Raw genomic sequence first — 12,237 nt, 5'->3', positions numbered from 1 at the left:
GAATTTGGCACTATTGCTAAAGAGGAACTTACACCTATTTTATTATGAATTCCAGTTCAGTTCAGTTCAGTTGCTCAGTCGTGTCCGATTCTTTGCAACCCCATGAATTGCAGCACGCCAGGCCTCCCTGTCCATCACCAACTCCTAGAGTTCACTCAAACTCACATCCATCGAGTCGGTGATGCCATCCAGCCATCTCATCCTCTGTCGTCCCCTTCTCCTCCTGCCCCCAATCCCTCCCAGCATCAGAGTCTTTTCCAACGAGTCAACTCTTCCCATGAGGTGGCCAAAGTACTAGAGTTTCAGCTTTAACATCATTCCTTCCAAAGAACATCCAGGACTGATCTCCTTTAGAATGGACTGGTTGGATCTCCTTGCAGTCCAAGGGACTCTCAAGAGTCTTCTCCAACACCACAGTTCAAAATCATCAATTCTTCAGCGCTCAGCTTTCTTCACAGTCCAACTCTCACATCCTTACGTGACCACTGAAAAAACCATAGCCTTGACTAGATGAACCTTTGTTGGCAAAGTAATGTCTCTGCTTTTCAATATGCTATCTAGGTTGGTCATAACTTTTCTTCCAAGGAGTAAGCGTCTTTTAATTTCATGGCTGTGGTCACCATCTGCAGTGACTTTGGAGCCCCCAAAAATAAAGTCTGACACCGTTTCCCCATCTATTTCCCATGAAGTGATGGGACCGGATGCCATGACCTTCATTTTCTGAATGTTGAGCTTTAAGCCAACTTTTTCACTCTCCTTTCACTTTCATCAAGAGGCTTTTGAGTTCCTCTTCACTTTCTGCCATAAGGGTGGTGTCATCTGCATATTTGAGGTTATTGATATTTCTCCCGGCAATCTTGATTCCAGTTTGTGCTTCTTCCAACCCAGCGTTTCTCATGATGTACTCTGAATATAAGTTAAATAAGCAGGATGACAATATACAGCCTTGACGTACTCCTTTTCCTGTTTGGAACCAGTCTGTTGTTCCACGTCCAGTTCTAACTTTTGCTTCCTGACCTGCATATAATTTAAGCAAGTATAAAGAAAAGAAACCTGAATGAACATTTTACTCAACTAAAAATGAGCTCCAATCTTTCATTAAATTATTTTCATCAAATTGTTTTATGTGCTTTCACTAACTTGGCTTCATCTTTTTCATTTAACACTTTCCACAAAAGAACATGACACACTGCCTGTTGTTCTGATAGATAGGTATCACAACACTGTGTTGCTCAGCCAGATTCCTATACTCACTTTTCCAGTGTCTATTCTAAATTCTTAATTTATAAATTAATGTTTACCATCATAAGTTCAGATGAATAACATTCCAACTCCTTTCTGACAATGCCTTACTTCAGTTTCTATTTTAGAACATAAAGGGTCATTGTGCAAAGGGAATTTACAGTAAAACCTACAGAAGAATAGGGCTTCCCAGGTGGCTCTGATAGCTTATGGTGAACGGTGTCGCATTTGTGATCTTTGAAGATTTAGAAGAAGACTTAGCTTCTGGACCAGAGACCAGCCTTGATCACTCAAGAGCTTTTGTTTACCAGAGTTTTATTAAAGTATCATCAGTTCAGTACTCAGTCGTGTCCAGCTCTTTGCGACCCCATGGACTGCAGCATGCCAGGCCTCCCTGTCCATCACCAACTCCCGAGGTTTACTCAAACTTTTTTCCATTGAGTTGGTGATGCCATCCAACCATCTCATCCTCTGTCATCCCCTTCTCCTGCCTTCAATCTTTCCCATCATCAGAGTCTTTTCAAATGAGTATGTTCTTTGTATCAGGTGGCATGGGTCCTTCCAGTGAATATTTAGGACTGATTTCCTTTAGGATTAACTGGTTGGATCTCCTTGTAGTCTAAGGGACTCTCAAGAATCTTCTTCAACACCACAGTTTAAAAGCATCAATTCTTCAGTGTTCAACCTTCTTTATAGTCCAACTCTCACATCCATACATGACTACCAGAAAAATCATAGCTTTGACTAGACAGACCTTTGTTGGCAAAGTAATGTCTCTGCTTTTTAATATACTCTTAGGTTGGTCATAACTTTTCTTCCAAGGTCTTTTAATTTCATGACTGCAGTCACCATCTGCAGTGATTTTGGTGCCCCCCCAAAATAAAGTCTGTCACAGTTTCCACTGTTACCCCATCTATTTGGCATAAAGTGATGGGACCAGATGCCATGATCTTCGTTTTCTGAATGTTGAGCTTTAAGCCAACTTTTTCACTCTCCTCTTTCACTTTCATCAAGAGGCTCTTTAGTTCTTCTTCACTTTCTGCCAGAAGGGTGGTGTCATCTGCATATCTGAGGTTATTGATATTTCTCCCGGCAATCTCGATTCCAGCTTGTGCTTCATGCAGCCCAGCGTTTCTCATCATGTATTCTGCATATAAGTTAAATAAGCAGAGTGACAATATACAGCCTTGATGTACTCCTTTCCTGCTTTTTAACCAGTTTGTTGTTACATGTCCATTTATAACTGTTGCTTCTTGACCTGCATACAGATTTCTCAAGAGGCAGGTCAGATGGTCTGGTATTCCCATTTCTTGAAGAATTTTCCACAGTTTGTTGTGATCCACACAGTCAAAGGCTTTGGCATAGTCAATAAAGCAGAAGTAGATGTTTTTCTGGAACTCTCTTTCTTTTCGATGATCCAACAGACGTTGGCAATTTGAGAAAGCTTCTGACATAGACATCAGAAGAGGGACAAAGAGTGCCCCACTCGCTAGTGTTAGCAAGGGAGCTATATACGTTTTTAAGTTGATTTTTAGAATAAATCAAAAGAATGTCTCAAGGTTGTAAAGATCTTACCAGACCCACACCCACAATTTACATTTTAAGATGACAGGATTAGAACTAACAATAGAAAGATCTTACCAGACCCACTCCCATAATTTACATTTTAAGATAACAGGATTCAGTTCAGTTCAGTTGCTCAGTCATTTCTGACTCTTTGCGACCCCATGGACTGCAGCACGCCAGGGTTCCCTGTCCATCACCAACTCCCGGGGTTTACTCAAACTTATTTCCATTGAGTTGGTGATGCTATCCAACCATCTCATCGTCTGTCATCCCCTTCTCCTCCTGCCTTCAATCTTTCCCAGCATCAGGGTCTTTTCTAATGAGTCAGTTCTTTGCATTGGGTGGCCAAAGTATTGGAGTTTCAGCTTCAGCATCAATCCTTCCAGGACTGATTTCCTTTAGGATAGACTGGTTGGATCTCCAGGCAGTCCAAGCGACTCTCAAGAGTCTTCTCCAACACCACAGTTCAAAAGCATCAATTCTTCTGCGCTTAGCTTTCTTTATAGTCCAACTCTCACATCCATACATGACTGCTGGAAAAACTATAGCTTTGACTAGATGGGACCTTTGTTGGCAAAGTAATGTCTCTGCTTTATAACATGCTGTCTAGATTGGTCATGGCTTTACTTCCAAAGTGCAAGTGTCTTTTAATTTCATGGCTGCAATCACCACCTGCAGTGATTTTGGAGCCCCCCAAAATAAAGTCTGTCACTGTTTCCACTGTTTCCCCATCTATTTGGCATAAAGTGATGGGACCAGATGCCATGATCTTAGTTTTCTGAATGTTGAATTTTAAGACAACTTTTTCACTCTCCTCTTTCACTTTGAAGCACAAGCTGGAATCAAGATTGCCGGGAGAAATATCAATAACCTCAGATGTGCAGATGACACCACCCTTATGGCAGAAATAGAAGGAGAACTAAAGAGCCTCTTAATGAAAGTGAAAGCTTTATGTGACTAAGACTAAGTTCAGTTCAGTTCAGTCATGTGTCCATCTCTTTTCGACCCCATGGACTGCAGCATGCCAGACTTCCCTGTACATCACCAACTCCTGGAGCTTACTCAAACTCATGTCCATTGAGTTGGTGATGCCACGCAACCATCTCATCCTCTGTCATTCCCTTCTCCTCATTAAGACTAAAGAATGTAGAGAAAAAAGACATTTGTTCTTTTTTCCTTCTTGAGAATTCTAACACTCTATCTCCTCTTTGAAAGCCCCAGGCTCCTTTCTCCTCCTTGGAGACCTGGAACTTCTTATCAACCTACCTAGAAATCAACTCTCTCATCTCTAGTGGCAAAGAATCTGCCTGACAATGCAGGAGACATGAGATGTGGGTTCCATCCCTGGGTCAGGAGGATCCCCCCGAGGAGGGCATGGCAACTCACTCCAGGATTCTTGCCTGGAAAATTCCATGGACAGAGGAGACTGGTGGGCGACAGTCCATAAGGTCATTAAGAGTCAGACACAACTGAAACAGCAGCATGCATGCACACACAGAAGAATAACAGAATATGCCACCCCAAAATCTTCCCTTTGGGCACAAGAATTATTTTGAGCTGAAGGCAACTGAGAAGGAGCAGATCCAAGAAAAGTTCTCTGTCCTCTCCCTATTTTCCTGAAAGCAGAACATAAATTTGTGCAGAAATTATCCTCAACAGCCCCAGACACTTATTAGCCCCCAAGAAAGGATCATAGGACTCTAGAAAGCAACCTTTACTGACTAGCTATTATCTTCTCTTAGTTTCTGATGTATTTACTACCCCACAACTTGGCACCTTAGAAGCCTAGCACTCTTTCACTCTGTCTTGTAGTCCCATAAAAATATATTGTTCTTTGGTTAAGATGATCTGGTAAGTCCAATTCTAGCCACCTCTTTGAGTTACTCATCCCTGCATTTCTCCAGAGCATATGTAGCACGTACATTTTAATACACTTGTTTGCTTTTATCTTATTAATCTGTCTTTCGTTACAGAGCCCCAGCCAAAAATTTAAAAAAGGTAAAAGGAAACAAATTTTTCCTCCTGTACAGTTTCTAGTGATGAAGATGGGACAGTGAAAGGCTGGAATGCTCCCCTTTCCCTGGAGACGGCAGTTGAGATATGGGATAACCAACAACAGACCAGCAGAAAGTAAGAATTCTTACCATTTCAGTCTCCCAGCTTTCTATCTAGAGTGCACAGTCAAGAAAAGAGGATAACAATTTCTCCTTGTCTATTCCTATTCAAATTCACACTGGCAGGAGAAAAGCATTTGTGAAAATAGATCTTGAATTTTGACTTTTGTGAATTTGGTTTTGGTAATCAACACCTATGGTTATTGATCCTTAGCTTTCCAGAACGAATCATGTTTCCCTTTGTCTCTGTCATTTGTCATAAGGATGAACAACCATAAGGTGAGAATCTCCATTTGTCTTGTTTTATATCCTGAGAACTTGGCTTTGTAACCAGTGAGAATATTCCCTCTGGCTTCTGCCAGTGGGGAGGTGGTGGGGAGGAGGTAGTTCAGGTTGTCTGTCAGACTTGCACCAGCAGCTAGCCAGCCAGCTAGGAGCTGAAGACATGAAGTGACAGGCAACATTCTTTTTGTCCAAACATGCTGGCTATCAGGGGAGTTTGTCTTAAATCATAAGGGCCCTTTATGGCCTCTACCTTCGTTGCCTCATTTGTGAAGGAAAAACTCTCATAGCAGTATCACCTTCTGGTAACTCAGGTTAGGAGGATAGTGATTCAAGGTGTCTCACTTTGTTGGAGATAGAGGTTTCTTTGCCACTTATGACAAGAAAAGTTTTGGCATTCTTAGGCTTTTCTGGAGGGGGCTCTGCATTTTGAGAGGGCTACATTTCTTAGGAGATGACTCTTGTGTCCATGGCTAAGCCCTAATATTGGTTTCAAGTCATAAAAACACTTATTGGTTTGGAGTCACAATTGAAATAGGTATATTGAAGATGGACTTTTACACCTAAAAGGATTTTTAAGACAGCTCTCATTTTAAATAAATGTCCTATTGATACCAGTGGAAAGATCAGATGAAAAAAAGACAACAGAGAAATAGCTACAGAATAGCACCTTGGTTAGTATGAGAAACACACACACACACACACACACACTTTCTTAACAAGATTATGAGGGGAAGATAAGAGGATAAATTTCAAGAACTGCCGACATCTCTCAAGCAGGTGTAAAACTTACCTAAATGTTGATAGCCAAGGAATAGATTTCACAAAGATCCAGAAAATGCACAAGAAGATTTGATTTAATGTCCCTTATTCTATATAGCAGATCCCACCAGGTCCAGACCTCCTATATTTTGGGCCTGCACTACAAAAAAAAAAAAAAAAATCATTGAACTATAAATTCCTAGTGTTAAAGAAAAGAAAAATGCTATAGAATTATCCTAGATTTCTGAAAATAGACAAATAAGCCCTTGAGTTCCATCTCATATAAAACCTACAGTCCTTTCTCAGTCCCTTATAACTATTGTTCTTACCATATCTTTGAAATGTAAGCATCCAAAGAGATCATTGTTGACTAAAGCAATCATGGCACTAGAAACAAACAAAAAAGAGAGACTTTTTAAAAAGAACAAACTGCATTTGATATTTTCATAAGCTCCTTTGCCCCAAATTTTGCCCATTGGCTCTACAAGATTATTCATTAAAGACAAAATTCTTAATAGACTTTTCTGAAAATATTAGCAAAAGGCTTCAGTCATCTGAGGGGGTAAACTTAACTTGGTCCATTTGCAAGAAACACCATTAAATCCTTTATAAGCTAGTGAGTTTTATACTATTGTACTTGATACATGGCTAAAATTTTTAAATGAAAGTTATAAGATCTCTGTTTCCATCTGTTAATATCTATATGTCTATGTACCTTTATGTATGTATGTTCTGTACATATGACATTTTTCTCCCTCTGGATAGTAGTCATAAAAACTTGTGAAAGAGCTCTATTTAATTGGCTTAAAGAAAATATAAGTACTTATGTAAATTAAGATGTCAAATAAGTTTATGTTATCTCTACTAGATGCTTGAGATTATAAAATTGTAAATTCAACCTAAGAACTAAATTTACAATAAAAATCATTTCTTTAATGTATGTGAACATCTTAGGAGGAAGAAAAGCCATGTTTAAATTTTTAAGTTCTTTGCTTCTGTGATTTTTGCTACTTGCCTGTTTTTTCAACAAGAAAAATAACTTAAAATGATTATTAATTTTTAATGTCTCATTAAATTTTCATGGCAACTCAAGCATAAGTGTTAAGAACACATGAATTAAATGGATATAAGTGGGAGGAATATTTGTAAATACATTTTGCAACTCTCATCATGTTTTATAAAATATGTCTGCTTAAAAAACATTTTCAAACTCTTTGTAACCTTAGTTTAAATGATGTATATTCATTGAATATCTAGCTCATTTCCAGATAAGAGGAAATGCTGAAACATTGTCAAATATAGGTTTATCTTCTTTTCACTTCATTTTAGAGAAACTAAAGGTACTTGGGTCTGTTAATAACATTTTATTTTTGCCACTTTAAAACAATTGTACTATAAAAAGGCATAAGGGCCAAAAGCCATGCAACTTGGACAAAAAATAAATAAGTAGATAAAATTTCAAAAGAGCAAATAAGATAAAAGATGTGGGTTCTAGTAACAGAGTGCTAATACAGGAGAGAGGAGAAGGAAAATTATCAAAATGAAGGGAACCGTATCCTTGTGGACTCCCTGGGGAAAAATCAACTTTAAAAAGTCCTGGAGGATTTCCCTGGTGCCACAGTGGATAAGAATCTCCCTGGCAATGCAGGGGACACGGGTTCGATCTCTGGTTGAGAAAGATTCTACATGCCACAGAGCAACTCAGCCTGTGTGCCGCAACTACTGAGCCTGCCCTCTAGACCCTGCAGCCTATGCGCTGCAGCTACTGGAGCTGGAGCACCTGGAGCCTGTGTTCTTCAACAGGAGAAGCACCACAATGCGTGGCCTGCACATGGCAATGAAGAGCAGCCCCTCCTCACCACAACTAGAGAAAGCGCCCTTGCAGAGACAAAGACCCAACCAAAAAATAAAAATCAATTAATCAATTAAAAAAATCTTAGAATACATGTGTTATAGCCCAGCTTAAAAAAAAAAAAAAAAGACCAGGAATGTCTGAACCTATTGAAAGGAATTTGACAACTCTGGCTGAGACTTTGGATAATGAATTAATACATGCATAAATACACAGGAAAGTAAGCAAACAGAAAGGAAGCCAATTGTTAATTCCAAGGAAACCAGGAAACTTAAGAATAGAAATACAACCAAACTATAAGATCATATTATACTCATCTGTGAGTATTTGTACACGCTTATAAAGAGGAACAAGGCAAGGCGAGTTGAGAGAGCTAAATCCTCATCTTCCTTGTTGGAGATAAATAAAGAGTATCTATGATTGAAAATCAAAAATGAGTAAAATAATCATACTCTTATGACATACGGTTGTAATTGTGTGTGTCCTCAGTTGCTCAGTTGTGTCCAACTCCTTGCAATCCCAAGGACTGTATCCCACTAGGTTCCTCTGTCCATGGGATTATCCCAGCAAGAATACTGGAGTGGGTTGCCATTTCCTCCTCCAGAAGATCTTCCTGACCCAGGGATCAAACTCGAGTCTCCTGTGGCTCCTGCACTGACAGGCAGATTCTTTATCACTAAGCCACCTGGGAAGCCATATGGCTGTAATACTAGAATATAACTAAAGAAGCTATTTGGTTGGTGCAAAAGTAATTGCAGTTTTGCATTGCTGAACTTTGCCATTTGATGTTAGAATACATTGTTAAATAAATGTGGTTATGTTATACATCATTTTGATGTGCCTTTCTTGCTTTATCTCTCTTTTTTTTTTTTTTTTTTGCTAATGACTTTACTTGCTATTTATTTTTTATTTATTTTAGACTATGGAAACAAATTAGACAAAAAGCAAATTCAAGTGATTTTTTTGATTCACATTCAAAATGGGTCATAAAGCTGCAGAGACAACTCACAACATCAACAACGCATTTGGCTCAGGAACTGACAAAAAACGTACAGTGCAGTGGTAGTTCAAGAGATTTTGCAAAGGAGAAAAGAGCCCTGACATTGAGGAGTGCAGTGGCTGGCCGTCGGAAGTTGACAGCCACTAATTGAGAGCAATCATCGAAGCTGATCCTCTTACAACTACACAAGAAGCTGCTGAGGAACTCAATGTCGACCCTTCTATGTTCGCTCTGCATTTGAAGCAAACTGGAAAGGTGAAAAAACTCAATAAGTGAGTGCCTCAAGAGCTGACCAAAAATTTAAAAAATTGTTTTGAAGTGTTGTCTTCTCTTATTCTATGCAGCAACAATGAACCATTTCTCAATCAGATTGTAACGTGCGATGAAAAGTGGATTTTATACTACAACATGTAATGACCAACTCAGTGGCTGGATGGAGAAGTTCTAAACCACTATCCAAAGCCAAACTTGCACCAAAAAAGATCATGGTCACTGTTTGGTGGTCTTCTGTTGGTCTGATCCACTGCTGCTTTCTGAATCCTGGTGAAACCATTACATCTGAGAAGTATGCTCTGCAAATCAATGAGATATACTGAAAACTGCAATACCTGCAACCTGCATTCAGGTTGATTCAGGTCAATCAACAGAATGGGCCCAATTCTTTTCCACAACAAAGCTCAACTTCATGTTCCACAACCAATACTTCAAAAGTTGAACAAATTGAGCTACAAAGTTTTGCCTCATCCTCCATATTCACTTGACCTCTCAACTGACTACCACTTGTTCAAGCAACTCAACAACTTTTTGCAGGGAAAACCCTTCCACAACCAGCAGGAGGCAGAGCTTTTCAGTTCAGTTCAGTTCAGTCGCTCAGTCATGTCCGACTCTTTGCGACTTCATGAACTGCAGCACACCGGGCCTCCCTGTCCATCACCAACTCCCGGAGTCTACCCAAACCCATGTCCATTGAGTCGGTGATGCCATCCAACCATCCTATCCTCTGTTGTCCCCTTCTCCTCCTGCCCTCAATCTTTCCCAACATCAAGGTCTTTTCAAATGAGTCAGCTCTTCACATCAGGTGCCTAAAGTATTGGAGTTTCAGCTTCAACATCAGTCCTTCCAGTGAACACCCAGGACTGATCTCCTTTAGGATGGACTGGTTGGATCTCCTTGCAGTCCAAGGGACTCTCAAGAGTCTTCTCCAACACCACAGTTCAAAAGCATCAATTCTTCAGTGCTCAGCTTTCTTTATAGTCCAACTCTCACATCCATACATGACCACTGTATGTATGAATACATACATACCTTGACTAGACGGACCATAGCCTTGACTAGATGGACCTTTGTTGACAAAGTAATGTCTCTGCTTTTTAATATGCTGTCTAGGTTGGTCATAACTTTCCTTCCAAGGAGTAAGCATCTTTTACTTTCATGGCTGCAATCACCATCTGCAGTGATTTGGAGCCCAGAAAAATAAAGTCAGCCATCCAAAGCATAAATTTTTATGCTACAGAAATAAACAAATGCTTTTCATTGGCAAAAATGTGTTAACAGTAATGGTTCCTATTTTGATTAATAAAGATGTGATTGAACCTAGTTATAATGACTTAAAATTCACAGTTCAAAAACACAGTTACTTTTGTACCAACCTATTATTTTTTTTTTGTAAGTGTAAATAATTTATTTTTTTAATTTTATTTTATTTTTAAACTTTACATAATTGTATTAGTTTTGCCAAATATCAAAATGAATCCGCCACAGATATACATGTGTTCCCCATCCTGAACCCTCCTCCCTCCTCCCTCCCCATGTACCAACCTATTAAAAATAGCTAAAGAAGTTGAAAGAGATTGCCTCTGCTGTTGGGAATTGGATGAGAAAGGTCAGGACTATTTTTATCATTAAATTTATAACACCTCATTTGACTTTTAAAAATATACACATGTATTTTACAATTAAAAAAAGGTTTAAGATGGTAGAGTAGAAGGATGTGTGCTCATCTCCGCCTGCAAGAGCATCAAAATTGCAACTAGCTATTGAACAGCCATTAACAGGAGGACACTGGAACCTGCCAAAAAAAGATACCCCACATCCAAAGACAAAGAAGAAGCCACAACAAGCTGGTATAGGAGGGGTACAGTCATGATAAAACCAAATGCCATATCCGCCAGGTGGGCTATCCACAAACTGAAGAACAATAATACCAAAGAAGTTCTCCACTTTTGTGAAGGTTCTGAGCCCCACATCAGGCTTCTCAGTCTGGGGATCTGGCAAAGGGACAGGGAAATCCAGGAAATCTGACCTTGAAGTCTAGCAGGATTTGATTACAGGACTTCCACAAGGCTGGGGGAAGCAGAGACTCTACTATTGGACAGCACAAACAAAAATCTTGAGAACCAGACATAGAGAACAGAGCTATGGACACCAGGGGAGAGAAGGAAGGAAAGAGAGAGATGTATGGAAAGAGTAACATGGAAACTTACAATACCATATGTAAAATAGATAGCCAATGGGAATTTGCTGCAAGACTCAGGGAACTCAAACAGGAGCTTTGTGACAATCTAGAAGTGTGGGATGGGGAGGGAGATGGGAAGGAGGTTCCAGAGGGAGGGGACATGGGTGTACCTATGGCTGATTCTTGCTGAGGTACAACAGAAAACCACAAAATTCTGTAAAGCAATTATCCTTCATTCAAAAAAATAAATAAAGTGGGGGGGAAATATCTTGCATGTACCAAGACCCAGGGGAAAGGAACAGTGACCCTATAAGAGACTGAAGCAGACCTATATGCTGTCTGTGACATGTTGCAGGTTGTTGTATAAAATCCACTTTTTGTCACATGTCACAATCCAATGTGTTGGAGGGTCTCCCATGGAGGTGTGGGTCAGCAGTGGCTCACCACAGGGACTGGGACACCAGCAGCAGCAGTCCTGGAAGGTGCCCTTTAATGTGAGTATTCTTGGAGGTGTCCATTAACCCTACCATAGAGCCACATCAACCCCAGGGCTGGATCACCTCAGACCAAACAACCAACAGGGAGGGAGTGCAATCCCACCCATCAGCAAATAACTGGATTAAAGCTTTACTGAACATGGTCCTGCCCACCAGATCAGGACACTGTTTTTCCCATGGCTAGTCCCTCTCATCAGGAAGCTTACACAAGCCTCTTAGCCTCATTAAATGGAGGGCAGACAGAAGAATCAAAAGAACCAAAATCCCACAGCAGCTAGAATGAAAGCCATATTTCAGAAAGTCAATCAGGATGAGAAAGCAGAGGGTTTTGTTCCAACTGAAAGGACAAGATAAAACTCCAGAAAAACAAGTAAATGAAGAGAACATAGGCAATCTTTCAGAAAAAGAATTCAGAATAATGATAATGAAGATGATCCAGGATCTTGGAAACAGAATGGAGAAGATAC

The sequence above is a fragment of the Bos mutus genome, chromosome 5 (genome assembly GCF_027580195.1).
Source record: "Bos mutus isolate GX-2022 chromosome 5, NWIPB_WYAK_1.1, whole genome shotgun sequence".
NCBI classification, from domain to species: Eukaryota; Metazoa; Chordata; class Mammalia; order Artiodactyla; family Bovidae; genus Bos; species Bos mutus.
This window is presented reverse-complemented; position numbering follows the sequence as displayed.